The sequence below is a fragment of the Saccoglossus kowalevskii genome, chromosome 20, assembly GCF_978046115.1.
Source record: "Saccoglossus kowalevskii chromosome 20, keSacKowa6.1, whole genome shotgun sequence".
In the NCBI taxonomy this organism is placed as follows: domain Eukaryota; kingdom Metazoa; phylum Hemichordata; class Enteropneusta; family Harrimaniidae; genus Saccoglossus; species Saccoglossus kowalevskii.
In genome coordinates this window covers 18,810,743-18,828,982 of record NC_140660.1, presented here as the reverse complement: position 1 = coordinate 18,828,982, position 18,240 = coordinate 18,810,743, and the positions used below count along the sequence as shown (strand labels likewise).

The 18,240-nt window shown below is 36.4% G+C and overlaps 1 long non-coding RNA gene across 1 annotated transcript; it reads right to left on the bottom strand.

The window, feature by feature from the left end:
• Positions 1 to 1,814: 1,814 nt before the first annotated feature.
• On the bottom strand, positions 1,815 to 2,943 carry LOC146730086 (uncharacterized). Its single transcript, XR_014927856.1, has 2 exons — positions 2,850 to 2,943; positions 1,815 to 2,359 (listed from the first exon to the last, which is right to left on the bottom strand). It is a non-coding gene; the product is annotated as an uncharacterized LOC146730086 (long non-coding RNA).
• Positions 2,944 to 18,240: the final 15,297 nt, after the last annotated feature.

Here is an 18,240-nt window from a genome sequence, read left to right as displayed (position 1 = left end):
TTGGTTGACTTCAGGAGATCCATGGTGGAAGAAGAAAGGTAGTAAACAGCCGAAGAGTAACCCAACTGCTTTTGAATGTTCTGAAGAATGTAATAGTAGCTTCTGACAAATCAAGGATTGACTACTGCCCCAGTGCTTGGTTACCCCGACTTTAGTAAACCCTTCATTTACAGGTTGACGCATCAGGAGAAGGTTTGGGGCATTACTAGCACAAGTGAATGAGGGGAGAGAGAGAGTAATAGCTTATGCCAGCAAAGGACTGGCACCCGCTGAAACCAGGTATCTAGCCCATAAACTGGAATTTCTATGTCTAAAATGGGCAGTCACAGATCAGGGATCACCTATATGGCAAAACATTCATTGTTTTGATAGACAATAACCCACTCGTCTATGTTCAGACAACTACAAAGTTAGATGCAGCAGGGCAGTGATGTGTGCCACAGCTTGCATTATTTGACTTTAGCATCAAATACAGACCTGGCAAAATAACGTAAATGCCAACGGACTTTCGCAAAGGCCGCAGATATGACAAGAAAGCTAAGGCTATACCATTCAATACAGGAGGCCGTGTGAAAGCTAAACTAAAACAAACTGGCAAGCATAAGCTTTGTGACAAATGGAAATCTTAACAATATTTAATAGTCAAACAACTAGAACCAGACTCATCTGTATATGTTGTACGGTCAGAAACTAGTTGCAAGTAGCCAACCGTACATCGTAATATGCTTAAGATTTGTACCTGCTAATCTAGATGTTCCACATAAACAACAAAAGAAGACAACCTGCCAAGAACCAACTCATAGACATAGATGATCTGAGAGATGAACCTAATAGAGATGTTGTTGAATTTTCTGTTAGCCAGACATTACTAATATCCATTCAAACAGATATAACTCCAAACATCTATGTAATAGCAACTGCATCAACACTGAACAATGTCATTCAACATCAACCAAGCTCAACTGTACGAGTTGAGCCACCAATTCTCACAGGTAGCCCAATTGCTTCAACAGAAAACCATCATGCTCACCAGAATCTGTACACATTCCAAGAGAAGTATCAACTAACTCAACTCAAGATCTTTCACCTACACCAGCAAGTAATACATCATGCCAGAACTCTGAATCAACCCCAGAACGAATTCAACGTTATCCACAGCGAGTTAGACGACCACCTGCGAGATTTGCAGACTACTTAATGCCAATGTTCACAAATCAAAGAAAGAAGCTAGAGTGAAAAGTGTTTAGCAATAAAATTAGTTAAACGCTGAGAACGTTGTTTTGACAAACAGAGGGAGGATGTGACGAGCTGTTTGGGACACCCCTTTAATTTTATTCATTATTATTTATACAATACCAAAAGGAATGAGCGTACCGCAACAGGCCCGAATAATTCCCTGTACACTCATATAGAATAGAGTAGTCTGCTTTATTTTCGCTTTTATTGATTTGCATCTGTAATTCAGCCTTTCAGTATTTGTATAGCATGTTTTAAGGAATTGATTTGACGAGATGATAATTATTTTTGTTCAGTTTCTATCATTTAAGCGCTATTCTTAGAAGTCATGATGCTATTGCCGCTACATGCTACACGTTGTACTGTGTTATCAATGAAGTTAACTTTATTCGCTTCATGATAATCGCTTTTTATGTTGTTTCGATCATCTTCTCAGTACAAGTTATATTCGATTCAATGTCACTTATTACTCTACTCGGGATAAACTTTCGCTATAGTGCAGTTACTCTGTGAAGGTTATTGTCTGAAATCGTGGGCCGACGTTACCAGTGGTTGTTATGACAACGCATTATCTATGCTTATTTTTGCTTTTGTTTTTATTTCATGTAAACCACCCTACTCGATGGCTTGAAGCTCAGTCGATAAAAGTTATACGTAAGCCCAATTTGAATCTAGAATCTATTATTTTTGTTGACACTTCAACTTTATGTCGGAAATCCGTGTCACAATTGTTTCTACTTTCACTCAGACTTTCCATTAATTGCATTAGTATTAGTATAGTAAATCCGCATATCAACAGTTATTTTGTTTCAAAATAATTTGAGACTTTGAAAAATCGCCACTAAAATAATTTATCAAAATTCAAGAGAAGTCACAAAAGTGCATTGCCAGTTTTAAATTATTAATAAATGTCTATAAATATTTTAACTGTGTATCCAGCAACAATTTGTACGTTATTTCCTCGGAACATTGTACATTATAGGCCTGCACCAAAAGAATGAAACTGCATTTCAAAACTATAAACAGGTTCCAAATGGAAACTATTTTATGCAATGATTCATAACTGTGATATCTTCGCGATTCCATTTTCTTATGTGTAAATCCATCAGCGTGACAGGAAAACCTAGAAATGAACACATTTATATTTTACTATTAGATTATATGTTTATAAAAAAAACTCTTTCTTGTCAATCACTCTTGGCTGTTGTTGATGGTAGGTGTGTGGTAAACAGTTGAGGTTAAAAAAAATAGGACATTCATGCAATTCTCAATGTACAGTTCCCATTTTTCACCCAACTTTTTGTTATTGATCTACGATGGGCGAGTTATTTCCACTTCACTATTCCTCTGATATTAACATACACCAAGTAACCCTCCAATATTACTAAAACATACAGGGGTACAACAGATTACTAGTATTATTCATTTTATTCAGCTTTCGTAAATTGAAAGACCATAAGACCATGAGAGGAATTGGCAATTATGGAATTGGATTACGTCATATGGCAATGTTTCTAAGCAACAAACATTTGAGTACGTATCTGGTAATATACATTGTATTATATTATATTAGAAACGCGACTAGGGGTTAAGATAAGTTAAAATAGACTCACCCGTAGTAGTCTCCAAAAACGAGAAAAAATCAATGAGACTATAAATATGACTGTGGCCGTTACTGGGACTGCGACTACGGCTGTGACTATGATCGCCACTATGTTGCTGTCTGAGGAATAAGCAATAAAATAACTAAATACACAATATAGTAATTTTTCCATTTTTTCTGAATTAATTTGACAAAAATGTTATATTTGTAATATGTGAGACGTAACAGCTAAACTTTCAAAACACTTTCTAGAGAACTTGTCAATACCAAGAAATACATGTATTTGCTCTCCCATTGAAAATAAAAAACACACTTTATCTGCTAAAATGTACCAATCTGCTCAGACCCGGGGTGCACAATAATAAAAGCAACCAAATGTTTGATGATGCAATACACATTGAGATGCATAATTGTTCGAGTTACGAACATCGAGTTATGAAAACGTCGAGTTGCAAAAATGACCACGCCCATATTTCAGAAACCACGCCCACTATTGGGAACCCACGCCCAAATTGTAACTCGAACTTTTATTTAACAGTTAACCGAACTTTGAGTTACGAGAAAATTATGTTTTTATTTTTGTTAAACTTTACTATAGTGACTCGAACTTTAAATAACAGTTAAACCGACCTTTAGGTTACGGGCAACATCGATTTTTTTGTTTTGTTCAAAGTTTAAATTTAGTAACACGAATTTTAATTATCAGTTCACCTAACTTTTCACACTAAATATACAACATTAAACAAAACAGCAAATCTAAGTTGCTCGTAACTCGAAGTTCTGCTAATTAAAGTTCGAGGTACTAAATGTGGACGTTCAACAAAAACAAAAAGATATGTGCCCGTAATTCAAAGTTCCATTTTATAAATGTTTAGGACTAATAACGTTCAAATCAGTCCTGTATTTCAATAAGATAAATATGTTTCTGTATACGACGAATGCCACAAACTGTAACAATTTGTTTATGGTAAAAGGTTATAAATATTTCACTAAACAAAATAACAAATATCTTAAAAAAAACTAAGTAGAAGAAAGTTTTTAAATCAAATCATGTTGTTTTTCTATGTTACGTAATTACTATTTGACTTCTTCAATATTATGAATGAATGAATGAATGAATGAACGAATGGATGAATGAACGGATGGATGAATGAATGAATGAATGAATGAATGAATGAATGAACGAATGAACATATGTTGCTTTGAGAATTTAAATACCTGTCACATAGCCACTGAGTAGAAACACATTTGGCTTTAGAGCAAATACTCAATAAATATCATGGTTTTATTCAACAACAATACCCTACTTATATTCTAGTAGATTTTTTATAGTTTTGTTTATGGCAATATTTGTTATCTTAAAAACAATTTCCGTTGTCTAGTGGAAGGTCTAAATGCATATTGACTATTGCTACCATAACCTGACTTGACATATTGACTTGCCTGTAGCATCGAGCACAGCTGTGTAAGTATCAATAACAAATGTGGCAATACGTGGTGATACTAAATCAGAAATGGATGCAACTATTAGATCTTGTATTTCCTTAAGGAGAGGCACGTCTTCATCTATCACTGAAATAGACAACATATAATCAGATAAATCTGTATATTGATCATAGATATACTTAATCGCGTTCACATTGCTCGTGTTTACACGAGACATTGTAGTGGGAGACATCTTGTAAATGTCACCCATGCTTGCGGAGATATACCATCCAGACTGCGGCAAATGCGGAATATTTGCAGTTACCTTCATCACCATACTACAGGCCTGGATGCACATACTTTCTAGGTGCTTTGACATGCATTCATTCATTTAATACCATGATTTTGCAACTCTCCTTCAAACGAATCACAATTATTAGAGATATCTGTCAAGGTCTAGAAATGAATGTTTTATAAACAAAAATAATTCGCATTGAAGTTGTGCCTTGGGTCTTTCCCAGAAGAAACAGGTGACTATATGCATTATAACGAAAAAACTCTAGGCGTACTTATCGATCTGTTAACATACTGTTGTTGTCATGCATTTATTCTAACAATGCTATTCCAAAAACAAATAAGTGAAGGTTTTAATGCATATACTGACTGTTTCTACAAAACACATAAACAATACACATAAACTCGACATTCTCGTCATGGTGAACTTGGATTATTGACTTACCTGTAGCATTCAACACCTTGGTGCAAACAGCCTTTGTACATGTGGCAATGAGTGTTGATATGTAGTTTGAAACAGCTGTAACTAGTTGATCCTTTATTTCCTTAGTGTTAGACACGTCTTGATCTGTTATTGACATAGAAAACATATTATCAGATAAAGATGCATGTTGATCGTAGCCCTCTAGTGATATGCCTAATCACGTTCACATAGCCCGTGTTTACACAATTCGAATTGAGTCGGTACCCTGGGTATTTCCCTGGAAAAAAGGTGGTTGTATGCATTGTCATGATTTATATTTGTTCATGTATTTCGGTAAGGCCGTTTTTCGCAGCTAAAGCGACTTCCAATGGTGACCCCTGGATAATCCACACCTGCTCGCAACTTGTCATGATCAGGTTCATTCGTATGTTAGGGAATTAGTGATTGGAACAACTGGCTGATATAATGGTTGACTATGGAAGCTGGTTAAGTCAACAAGACGCCGATAAGTATGAGAGTTATGTCCCAACATCCGGGGCAATTAATCTGACATTATGGCGTGTTGAGTACTTTGCGTGATTGGCTATATGTGTGAAGGCCACGTCTTAGAGTCTTTTAACTTCTCTGTAATTGGTTAACAGTTGGAATGTGAATAAAAACCGATCTCAGTTAGTTGTGGCAAGCTCTCGACGAGAAGAGAGTCTTGAAGTGACCGTGGGAGAGTAACAGCGCGGCTGAAACCAAATGTGACACGATTCGATTCTCTGTGTGTCTTTGTTCGATAGAAAGGTGGAGAATTAAGCTCTGAGTGTACTTATCGAAGTGTTAACACACTGTTGTTGTCATGTATTTATATACAAGTGGCAAATTTCAATGAATACTGACTGAACTACTGTTTCTACTTAACAAAATACATAAACTCGACATTCTCATCATAATGAGCTTGACTTACTTGTAACATTGGACACTATAGTACAAACATCATTAGAACATGTGACAATGAGTGTGGATACTGAATCTGAAACAGCTGTAACTAGTTGATCCTTTATTTCCTTAGTGAGATACACGTCTTCTTCTGCCACTGAAATAGAAAACATATTATCTTGTGTTATATTTAAGGATGAGACCCTGGTTCGTGGGAGCTTATATTCAAGCCTGTGTTTCACAGTGAAGATTGCATTTGACTACGTGCATGTTATATATTTTAGATAGCTCTGTGTGTAAATTGGGTGAAAATGTTTTTTTTTCTCAAACTAGTGAAATGCATGCGTGTTTCTCTCCAAAATTGGTCTTTTGAGTTTTTTAGCTCAAAACAGACGTACGGAAAATATACTGAAGTTGCAGACATCCTGTCTATTGTTATGACCTGACTATGTCCGGATTGTACAGCGCGAGCCTTTGTTTCTTGAAATTGATATCAAAATTTCTTAATTTATGAATAAATTAACGTTTGTTTTTATTCTACTCTGGATTTCTGTCGTATTAGTAAGTTCATCGAATAATGCGGTATGAACAGTTATTGGTATGCTAGATGAAATCTTCTGTGAAAACATTGAACCGGTCCATTGATCCGGCGTCTGTCGAACCTCTATTAAAGTATTGCATGAAGTGCCAAAATGAAAGGCTGCAACATTTGAAAATATGCAAAACAAAATGTCCAAAAATATGCCACATACCTGGCTCTCATCCTTAATCGCGTTCACATTGCCCGTGTTTACACATGAAACTGCAGTAAGTATAATCTTGTAAATGTTGCTCGAACATGCCGAGGTATACCATCACAAACATGGGAAAATGTAGGACTTTTGCATTACCACATTACTGAACTGAGTGCATATACCTAATAATTGCTTTGACATGCACTTATTTTAAATTAAATAACTAATATTCATTCCAATACTATTTTTCCTCCAATCAAATCGCATTAGATATTAGAGATACATGCCAAGGTGTGAAATGAATTATGTATCAAAATATAATTCGCATTGAGTTGCTACCCTGGGTATTTCCCTGAAAAAAGTGATTGCATGCATTATAACGAAAAAGCTCTAAGTGTACTTATCAAAGTATTAACATACTGTTGTTGTCATGCATTTAATCTAACAATGTTATTCCAAGAATAAATAAATGGCAGGTTTAAATGCATACTGACTGAACTACTGTTTCTACCTTAACAAATCACGTAAACTCGACATTCCCGTCATGGTGAACTTGATCTATTGACTTACCTGTAACATTGAACACCTTGGTGCAAACACCATTAACACATGTGGCAATGAGTGCTGATACTGAATCTGATATAGCTTCAACTAGTTGATTTACTTTTTCTTTCACTGACATGGGAAACATGGGAAACATATTATCAGATAAATCTGCATATTAATCATAGTCCTTTAGTGATATATTTAATTGCGTTCGAATTGTGTGTATTTACACGAGACACTGTGAGTAGAATACTGTACACCCAAACGTTCCGAGGTATACCATCGCGAACTGGGGAAAATGTGGGGTTTTTGCAGGTACCTTTATCACCACATTACTAGTCAAAACTGAACACATATACTTACTATAATGCTTTAGCATGCACTTATTTTAAATTAAATAACTAATACTCAATTTCAATACCGCTGTTTTTCTTCCAATCGAATTCATAATTATTAAAAGTTACTGTAAAAGGATTAATTATTCACTGAGTTTTAATTTCGCTTATTTCGCTGACTGGAAAATGCGCTGTCAAATTTAGCATAGAACACATTATCTAAATGACAAAACCGTGAATTTTAAAACCCACTGAATATACCTGAAATTGTAAATCAGCGAAGGGAAAATTATTCATTTTACAGTATATACCTGCCAAGGTGTAGGGATGAATTTTGTATCTTAATATAATCCATATTGAGTCGATATTGAAGGTTTTACCAGGAAAACAACCTTACTGTATGGATTATACTGAAACAATGTACGTTTACTACCAAGTATTACGACAATGTGTGTAATGGTTCCAAATAATAAAGGTACCAAAAATCTCCAAAATAATAATTTCCAATTCTTGTTCTTTCATCAGAAGCTGGGAAGTTCAAAGTAAAGTACCTTTATATTTATCTTCGGGCAAGCATTCACTTTTAATACAAGGCCTTTCAGTCACCTTCGTGTCACGTTGTGCCTTAAAACGAAATTAAAGTTTGTTATTCGAAGAATTATGCCTCAAAAGTTCAACTAACTTAACTGAAAAATATCAACCATATTTTAAAATGTTATATTTAATAAAAATGTGTTTTCCAAACACCTGACTGCTTTTTGTCGATGAACGATCTTGATCAGAATATTCCCAACTTTGAACTCAATAAGCACACACAGTTTCTGACACTATGGTGAAAAACCTAAAGGTACACCAAAATTAATTTTGATTGGTCGTTATCCCTAAAATAACCCTTCCTGAGAATTTAACAAATCAACAAGTTAGCGAACAAAAGTTGAAATTATTTTGCAAAATTTCTGTTTTAATGCATGGCAACTGATCTCAGATCTCTCCCAAAATCTACACGACTTGCCAATACCTCAATAGCAACCCCTCCAAAACGGTTAATCCTGTTGACAGACAGACAAACATAATAACCAATGCCTTCAATAACATAACTATCCCGGTGAAAGCAATAATACGATCTCAGTTTAGTTTAGTACAAACAATAATAACAAATTTGATGATCAATTTACGAGACGGGTATTATGACAAGTCTATAAATGAATGATGTGTTTTAGTGCACTTAGTAAATTAATGAAAGCGTCTACTTGTTTCTCAAGAATCAAATTATGGAATTCCGTCTCAGTCATTTTCCCCACCTCTTCTATTTTGCCAGCAAGATGTTCATATTGGCCATCCCTTGAACAGTCATCAGCTGTCACAGTAATCCAATCCCCTCCTCCATCACCTAGAAATATACGCATCAAGCAAAAGAATAGAATAAATAGAAAAATAAAAACAACGTACAACAGTCGAATTTAAAACGAAGTAGCACAACTCATTTGAGTTAAGGCTTCAAAATACATACATTTCTGGTAATAAAGTGGGGTATAAAGAGAATACCTGGAAGACTTGAAGGAGATTGTATTTCCTCTGCAATGCATAATCTAGACAAACGCGTAAAAAACAAGAGTCAAAAAAATTGTTTATAAATAACTAGTCAATAAAGAGCAAGCATATAAATAATTATTACTTTTTAACAGACGTCAGTGAAACTACTGCGCATCAGCAGACTTACATTATACTTTGAAATAAAACCAAAAAATAAATTATATAATTAGGTACAACAAGGATGTTTGCAAACTAAATTACATTTCTAATTTTAGTACCCGGTAGTGGTAATTGATCAAAAAATAAGCTCTGCGGCACATTAACGGTCATCTTATGTTTATTAAAATTACTTTTTTTTATCACACCTTTGTGTAATGTACTTCAGCACATTTTTTTAGCAATAGCACTTCACCTAAAACAGCGTTGTTACCATGGTCACAGTAATGAGATCATGAGATCCAATACAGTTATGTTATTGACAATTTACGGTAAAAGAAAAAAGGTAACATTTATGAAATTTGCCATATATGCACATCGAGTGGCGTGTTTCCATGAAAAGTTTTAATACACGACCTCTTTCAATGTATGCTCTGCTTTCAGTCCAGAAATAACAATCAATCTCATTGATTCTTAAATTTATTATTTACTGTATAAGGCCAATATACCTTTCTCAGTATTTGCGCCCTCTATCAATAAGGCAATTCCGTGACCTCAAAATGACGTAGTAATGTAGTTCAATGCGTCAATTGCATTTGGTTATGGAGTCGTTCATCATTGAAAATGCAGAAACATTTCCAATAAGAAATACCGGCTTTGTGAACGAGCTCTATTTTATATAATTACGTCATAGATGTTACTGACCACTAGAGGGCGCTGCTAGTAGGTGTTATCACAATTGTTTTTGTTTTTTTAAATTGGTTCGTGACCTCAATTTCTGTTAACAAATGACGTTAGACTGAAGATCATCCCCAATGCTACAATTATGTGCATATATAAAAAGACCTCCGTAAAACTGTATTGATTAACCCTAATCAGAATTAAAAATATGAAACGTTTATAAAAAAAATATCTGGTTTGTGACCTCGATTTTCTTGTTTCACGTATAGCAATACGCAATATATTCACAAAATATCAGTAGTTTATGAAATCTTTCATGAAACTATATTGATTAAACTTAATGTTCGTGATTCAAAATTCGGTTTCGAATTTGTTTTTTTAATGTGTAAATTTCTGTAGAAAAAATGATTGCCTGTTTCGATGAGCTATGGAACATTGTGCAGGGTGAAACTAAAATGATACTAATTACCTTAAAAAACTACTGTAAAACATCTTGAGAAAGCGACATGCAATTTTAGCGAATTGTGGTAAAATGACGTAATAGCGAAATGTTAATTTAGCGAATCTCTCTTGTCATTGTTGATTTCCTGTTTTCACAATATTTGACAGTCGCGTGCCAAAACAAATGGGCAGTTATCACCTCCATAAAAACAAAGAAAAACTGGCAAATGTAATTAGGAAGCGCCCCAGATTTTTATGTTCCGGATTACGGTATACAAATCCCCAAGCCTTGGCCATTTTCACTTTATAATAAAATCATTAGCGACATGCTCGCAAAAAAGACATGTTTTACAGTAAATCAGTACCTTGGATGTTGGTCACAATAGAAATACACAACAGCAAGTAGAAGTAATTTTCTGGGTTCAAACATCTTTGAATTGCCACAGTTGATTGAAGCTAGTTTGTCGTAAGACAATCTAAACCAAGCTTACGTTCCCTGTTGGTGGGTAAATTATCCAGTGTTTCAATAGAATACCTGGAGGTAAAAAAATACAAGAAACATTAAAAAGTGAACATGTGTCGAATAGATATTGTTTCACTAATTAGGTCAATCATAAATACTATTACTCACAACAATTAGTTACATATAAAGTATTCTCTTTGAATAAATGTCTGTATTTGTTATGTAGGGCCTGATTTGATGGATGTCACTGAAAAATATACGTATAGTTATACTTTTTAAATAACATATTTAGTGTTCTTTCATTACATTACTGTTATGAAAGAAATCAAGCGGTCGAAATAATAGATTCAGAGTCAGCTTGTAATGTATTTATCAAAGAACTACATCAAAGCTGTCAGTGTAATTGACATTAAAGCGCGGTGGTTGTCGCGCAGCGCGTGTTCGAATTTCATGTAAATAAACAATGTATTTTACGCGTGTTGTATACGTCGCTATGAGTCCCATATCGTACAGGACGCTGCACGACGACTACCGCCCTTTAAACTAAACATGATATGTGTACCGATACATGTCTGCGCGACGAAGACTCGAGGAGATGTCGTAGGAGGGACTGTGGTTTAACAAGTTTGAACTTCTAGCAACATGCTGGAAAGTCACTTCTTGGATTTATTCTTTTCGAAATCCCACCCACGACGTTCAATTATTTAAACAATGAACATTTCTGTTATATCACGTGTATTACTCTTTGGGTAATTGGTGAACCTGCACAGGAAATAATATGAAACGGAACTTGCTCATTATCTTCGAAAGCTTTATTTTATTTGATTATGAACTGGATTATCATTCCTCGGGTGTTAGTCACTTTAAAGCGGGAGGTCGTCACCTGCGCATGCGCGGGAATTGAGTCCCAAGCGACGATAACAATGGACGCTAGGAACGCAAAGGCTCATGGGTAAACGCTTGTTTGTGAACAATGACACGCTATGGCCATCTGACGCATGCGCAGGTGACAACTCCCCCGCTTTAACTTTTGAGCAAGTGGGTGATGGTCAATCCCGGCGTCAGTCAGGATACCGTAAGAAACTCTTATATCACTGGAAGGGTTTAAGGCCAGACTTTCATTATCCCTTGTTTCGCGTACCCGCCGAATGAACAGAAGCCGAAAATGAAATAAAAAATAAAATTTTATTTCAGTGTAATTTCTCGCGCCAGCCGACTTGTGATTGCAAAAAATTGCTAAAATTTTATTTTTTTTTCCGCCCGCCGCCTAACAAATCCAAGTTGCATTTTCATGGGATTATCATGATCAAAGTACCGAAGTTTCGCGCAGATCTATACTTTACGCGCGTTGGTTGACAGTGAATCTCGGGTATTGAACTCTCTGCGTGCTGCTTGAGACTACTAGGCGAACATGGCGGCGGCGTGGTTTGTGGTGACACGTCGTGAAACTCTGTCGTCAATAACCGAGAAATCCCTCATTAATGCTGAAAATTGTGCCACAATTGGCAACAATAAAATTTTATTTCATTTCTTCTCTCTGATCAATGATCTCACTTTGAATTCTTTGAGAATCACACAAATCTAATGAAAACAAAGAATTAATTAATTTTTTTTCCGCCCCCCTCAACAAAATTGACTTATAAAAACTCGAGAAACAAGGAATAAAAAAAGTCTGGCCTAATCGGTTTATTTTTTATTTTTGAAATTTTGTTTTCTGACCTGAATTGGAACGAGTTTAAAGCGGGGGAGTCGTCACCTGCGTATCCGTCAGATGGTCGTAGCGTGTCATTGTTTACTAACAACCGTCTACCCATGAGCCTTTGCGTTTTTGGCGTGTGTTGTTATCGTCGCTTGGAATTCAGTTCCCGCGCGTGCGCAGGTGACGACCCTCCCGCTTTAATAAATCAGAGTGGTTTACAAGTGATCTAAGGTGCCACAACCGTGTCGATAATAGAGTCGCCAAATGTTGTTTTGACTTTATTATCTTGAACGTATCTTTGACGAGCTTGTTGCAAATGAATTTTGCTAATCAGTAAACAGTTTTACAGGGTAACTTGTCCCAGTTTCACAGGTGCCGACTGTAAACATTCAGTCACACCTGACTCCCACGGTTTTTGTCTCTTCATAAGCGATGCTGACGTAGCTAGTGTAATCAAAGCGTGCGCATGAAACAAATTCTGTTTCACTATCGAAACTTCAAGAAAAGCCTTCTCATTCCAGTGAAAATACTATCCCCAACGCATTCTTCTTCTGCTTACCCGGTAAATGATTTAAAGCGGGAGGGTCGTCACCTGCGCACGCGCGGGCCCAATCGACGATAACAACACACACTAAAACGCAAATAGACGCTTGTTTGTAAACAATCACACGCTATGGCCACCTGACGCATGCGCAGGTGACGACTCTCCAGCTTTAAGACAATTCACCCTATTCGGTTTCGCATCTAACTGCGAATTGAAAATACTCTACTTCGCCTGTATTCATGACGAAAATATTCTCCTTCGTCCATATTTGTATTCTATCCTTCGCCCAGATTTGTATCGCGTTGATAATAAATCTCCTTCATCCAGATTTATACTGAAAATACTCTCCTACGTCCATAATCGTAGTATGTTCTCCTTCTCCTATAGTTGTATCGCAAAAACTCGAATTATATACAGTGAATATATGCACAGGAAATGTGTATCCTTCCACGATAATTCTACATTCGATCCAGGTCTTCACATTAAATATTTTTTTCACCGAAGTAACCTAGTTCTGCATTTTATCGTCACGCGTTCTATTTAAAACACATTCTTTCGTTCCCTCGCACTCTTTCGTTTTAGTAGCACCAAACAACTATGTTTGAATGGTTATCTCGGCCTCGGGTCAGCCCTATGATAACCTTTGCCCTGGCGGCATTAGTCTGCGTTGCATTACGTCCTGGCTTCTATATTCCTCTGGACTTTCCTGTTAAAGGCATGTTTTAGCACATTGTTTTAGTTAGTACGTGATTCAACATTGCGATGCAACTCATGAAGTTTACATATGGGAACTGTAGTATTAGTGTGGACTACTATTGGATTGGGATGGTATGTCGACTTAACCGTAAAGGGCGGTAGTCGTCGCGCCGCGCATGCACCGTGACAAAATATGGGTCTCATAAAAACAAAGATGGCGATTTTGACTGCAGCTCACGCAAACTAGTACACACTGAGAGGTTACCAAGCTTTAATTAGGTATTTAGTTGGTGTTTGGAAGGTGTCGAAAGGGTCGCTGGCGGTAATTAGTGCAAGTGGCGCCCAGGGCAAAACTCGTGATTTCATTACAAAAGCGCATTGGACTGTGGGGAAAATCAATGTTTATCAAGACAAATGTCGCACATTCGCGGCTCGACGACTACCGACCTTTAAGCACGGTACTACCGGAGCAAGGCCGATCGTCATTTCTACCCGTTGCAATTATTTTATTCAAATGCAAGCAGACGTTTTTTTAGAAAAAACAAAATTGACAAATAAGGTTTGTTTGTTGTTGTTGTTGTTGTTGTTGTTGTTGTTGTTGTTTTTCGTTTCACCACGTTTGGTAATATTACTACTGTAGCACGCCGTGACTTCGATATCAAATCACATGAAGGATAGGAAACCCTACATCGTGACAAAATCAGGCTAGAAATTGACACCGAGTTACGTGAAAATACGACGATCGCATGGAATGTTAGACGTCGGTGTCAACACTGATAATATATATAGACAAAAACACGTATTGTTTTATTTTAAAGCGGGGGAGTCGTCACCTACGCATGCGTCAGGTGGCTATAGCGTGCCATTGTTTACAAACAAGCGTCTACCCATGAACCTTTGCGTTCTTAGCGTCTGCTGTTATCATCGCTTGGGACTCAATACCCGTGCGTGCGCAGGTAACGACCCTCCCGCTTTAAAATGGGGAAGATAATATCTAATAAGAGCAGTTACAAATTTTATTGCAACTTGCCAACCACCGACCGATAATTGGAAGATAAATATTTGATAACCATGGTTACGAGAAAAACAAACATCACACCAGTCTGAAATTACTAACTTGGCAGTTCGCCAAGTCACTCTAGGTGTTGTAAATACAATATTACGCCCATGTCAGAACTGGAATAACGTTGGCAAATCAGAGTTTTGAACATTGGAGTTTTTTAGTAAATTGCAAATACTGTCATCTTACAAGCGAAAGCACATTACATACTAATTTTGTAGAAATGTAAAACATTAAAACAGTCAGAATTTAAATAAATCTTGGAAAAAATCGGCACGCCTAAATAGTAGAGACAAAATATTTCAATTATTGGAAAAAATATAAATCAAATTCAACATGGAAAAAAATTAGCATAGTTTTTCTGCCATCATCACCACAAGGATTCTACTGGTTCACCAATAATAAAACGTACACATGTGAAGTAATTCATTTTTTTAAATTTTGTAAATACGGATACTATGATATTCACGTCTTGTATTATTTAAATTTTATTATTAATATGTACAGATTTCAATCGAAACCTAATTAAACAAATGGTGCCGCCATGTTTAAACGCAATTAAACCAAATATTCGTCAATGGGAAACCCCCCTTTATTCATTTATTTTTATTGATCTTTTACATGTATATATAAAGAAACAAAAATGTCGCCCCTCCATTCTTGGTAAAAAGTCACTGCCACCTCCCTTTGTGGTTTTGAAAATTATGCTGACCCCCCCCCCCCGGAATAATAAATGGTCATTCTCTTATTCAGATATCGACTTATGTTTATCTAACCCCAAATCACGCACAGGTACACCGCCTGTTTGGGAAACACAGGCCCATTTTTATGAATCGCATATTGGTATAACACTTCCAAAAACTTTAAGTTGATCATACGTACGATAACTGAGTAACTGTCGAGGGTGTTTGAACGCAATTAAACCCCACGTATGTAATGGCGACGCTGATTTTGCGGCTATGGTGACCGCTTGTTTATGTCGACATATGTTTAGGTAACCCCACGTCACGCATGTAACAGACGCATTACCAGAGAAGTACGTTTCACATGGGTATGCTTGAAGGCAATAATTATCAATATTTGTATGATAACAAGAATCTAAACTCACCAATTACGTTAACTGAGGGAAGTAAAACATCGATTGCTGCGCAAGGTACGCCTTTGAGTCTGATTGAGTTGACAGGGTGCTTATGTAAAGAATTTATAGTATTATTTATAATAACCACCGTCCGTGTTGAGGGACGGTGTAATAACTAAGAATGTTGACATTGTTTCTATAACAACGGCACTTTTATCGATTATATAGTAAATTCAAATAAATATTCATTGTCTACCCTATCAGTTGAGTGTTGTTTACAATTGGCATGTACATTGAACTGATAACACTGTAGTGGTTACCCCAGGGGCTGGAGGTTGTAATGTTCCGCCCGGCCCGGTAGGATAATAATGTACCGCCCGGCCCGGTAGGATAATGTACCGCCCGGCCCGGTAGGATAATGTACCGCCCGGCCCGGTAGGATAATGTGGTGGAATGTGGATAATTATATAGTGAACCCCACTACGACGTTGTAAGGAAAACCCGACTGATTTCCATAGCAGAGTGGTTAATATACAACTCGGACACAGACTACTGTAAAATACTTTATTTTAGCTGGAATTAATTTTTCGTGTGGAATTTATTTTCAAAGGTTGTTGACGAATTTTTGTGATTTTATTTTTACTGAATCATTCCTTCAGCGAAAATAGCGAAAATTATCAATACTTTGAGTTTGAAAACAAACTAAACTCGCTGATTACGTTAACTGTCTGCAAAGCAGGGTGTCATTCGTGACGTGTAACTGGGCTAGCGGGATGCTTATGTAAAGTACTTATGTTTTTACATTGTACTGATAACAATTGCAGCCAAATTGGTAAATTAGTTAATTCCTAGAAAAACCAAAAAAATACCAATCAGTTTCAATATTGTAATGAAAGACACTTTTTTTTAATGTTTTTGTGTCAGGCGACAGTGTCGGACATTGAATGTCATTGTTGTCTCTCCTAACTTCATTCTATTTTGTAAGTGCAAATTGCAAGTGCCAGTGCTGAAACATAATGCATTTTGCCACAGAAGTCATTTCCTTCTCTCGCGTTTTGGGGTTGTGAGCTATTTAATTCACTGCAGAAAAACATTTGAATACCATCCATATACGTATTGAACATCCTTTAAAATGCAAAACAGCTTTTAAAAACATATGACAGCCATTTTCTCGCGACAAAGAGCCAAGACATATTGATTACTAAATAAATTCCAGTACAAACGTGTTCGGTTCGTAACAGCCGGCAGAGGGCGCAACACCCTACGTGCTCACAGAATGTAACCCGCTGCTCGCCAACCTGTGACGGGATACGGTATATACTGTATATCGTGACGGAAACGGTTAAATTGCGCTTTTGTTTCCTTTGACTGACTTAACACTGACAAATGTTTGCATACCGTGAAATAAAAAAGAGTATTTTGATAATACGGATGACTTAATTTTTTTTTTATTTTATTGAGAAACAGTCAACGGGTGAAAATCCAAGTATAAGCTTGTACAATAAAATATTTCACAAATAAAACAGCATTTAACAAATATTTAAAAAATCACAAATAGCAATTTGAAAATATACTTTCTGAAAAATGCGACTTTAAATACTGCAAATTACAGTTACCATCAAATCTCTAAGCCATTGTAAGCAATTTCCTTAATAACAACGAACTCGGCGAACTGGGCTTCTTTTGTTTTTAAAATTGTCAAACTTAACCGTCTACTGCATCTAGTTCAGCTCAGATCAGCGGTAGACGTTTTAAAGTAGAGGGCCGATAATATTCGTGTGCCGGGGGCAATACATAGAACTTGCCTAATGGCGACGTGCCCCTGAAATGGGTCTCGTTTTTTTGGATTTTACTCGGTATAAGTATCAGTCTTATTTCTGGTCAAAATAGGTATAAATACCGGTAATATTTATTCGATTTGGTACAAATAACCTGAACATTGTGTTAATAATATGCTCTTGTGTAAGTGGCAGAGGTGTTTCTATGGTCAAAATTCATATTTTAATAAATCAACATACAATGCAACTGTTGGCTTACATGTGCTTCTACCGGAGATGCTCTTCTAATAGAGCAAATACGGTAACTGTTTTAATTGGATAAACAGTGATGACAGAAATGGTACTTTGGTATAAATATAGGTATAGATTTTGGCACTATCCAGGTATAAAAATGGTCACACTTTTGGGCGCTCAGGGGCACCTTCCTACCCATCTATGTAAGAGTCAACTGCCTCCTCGGGGGGTGTGTGTGTGTGTGTGTGTGTGTGTACGCACCCTTTTCTTTGCTTCGTTTTGCTGTCAGACAGTTTGAAAATAACCAATTCTAGACAATTTTATATTTATTTACCAACTGTTTTTTAGGGTAATGT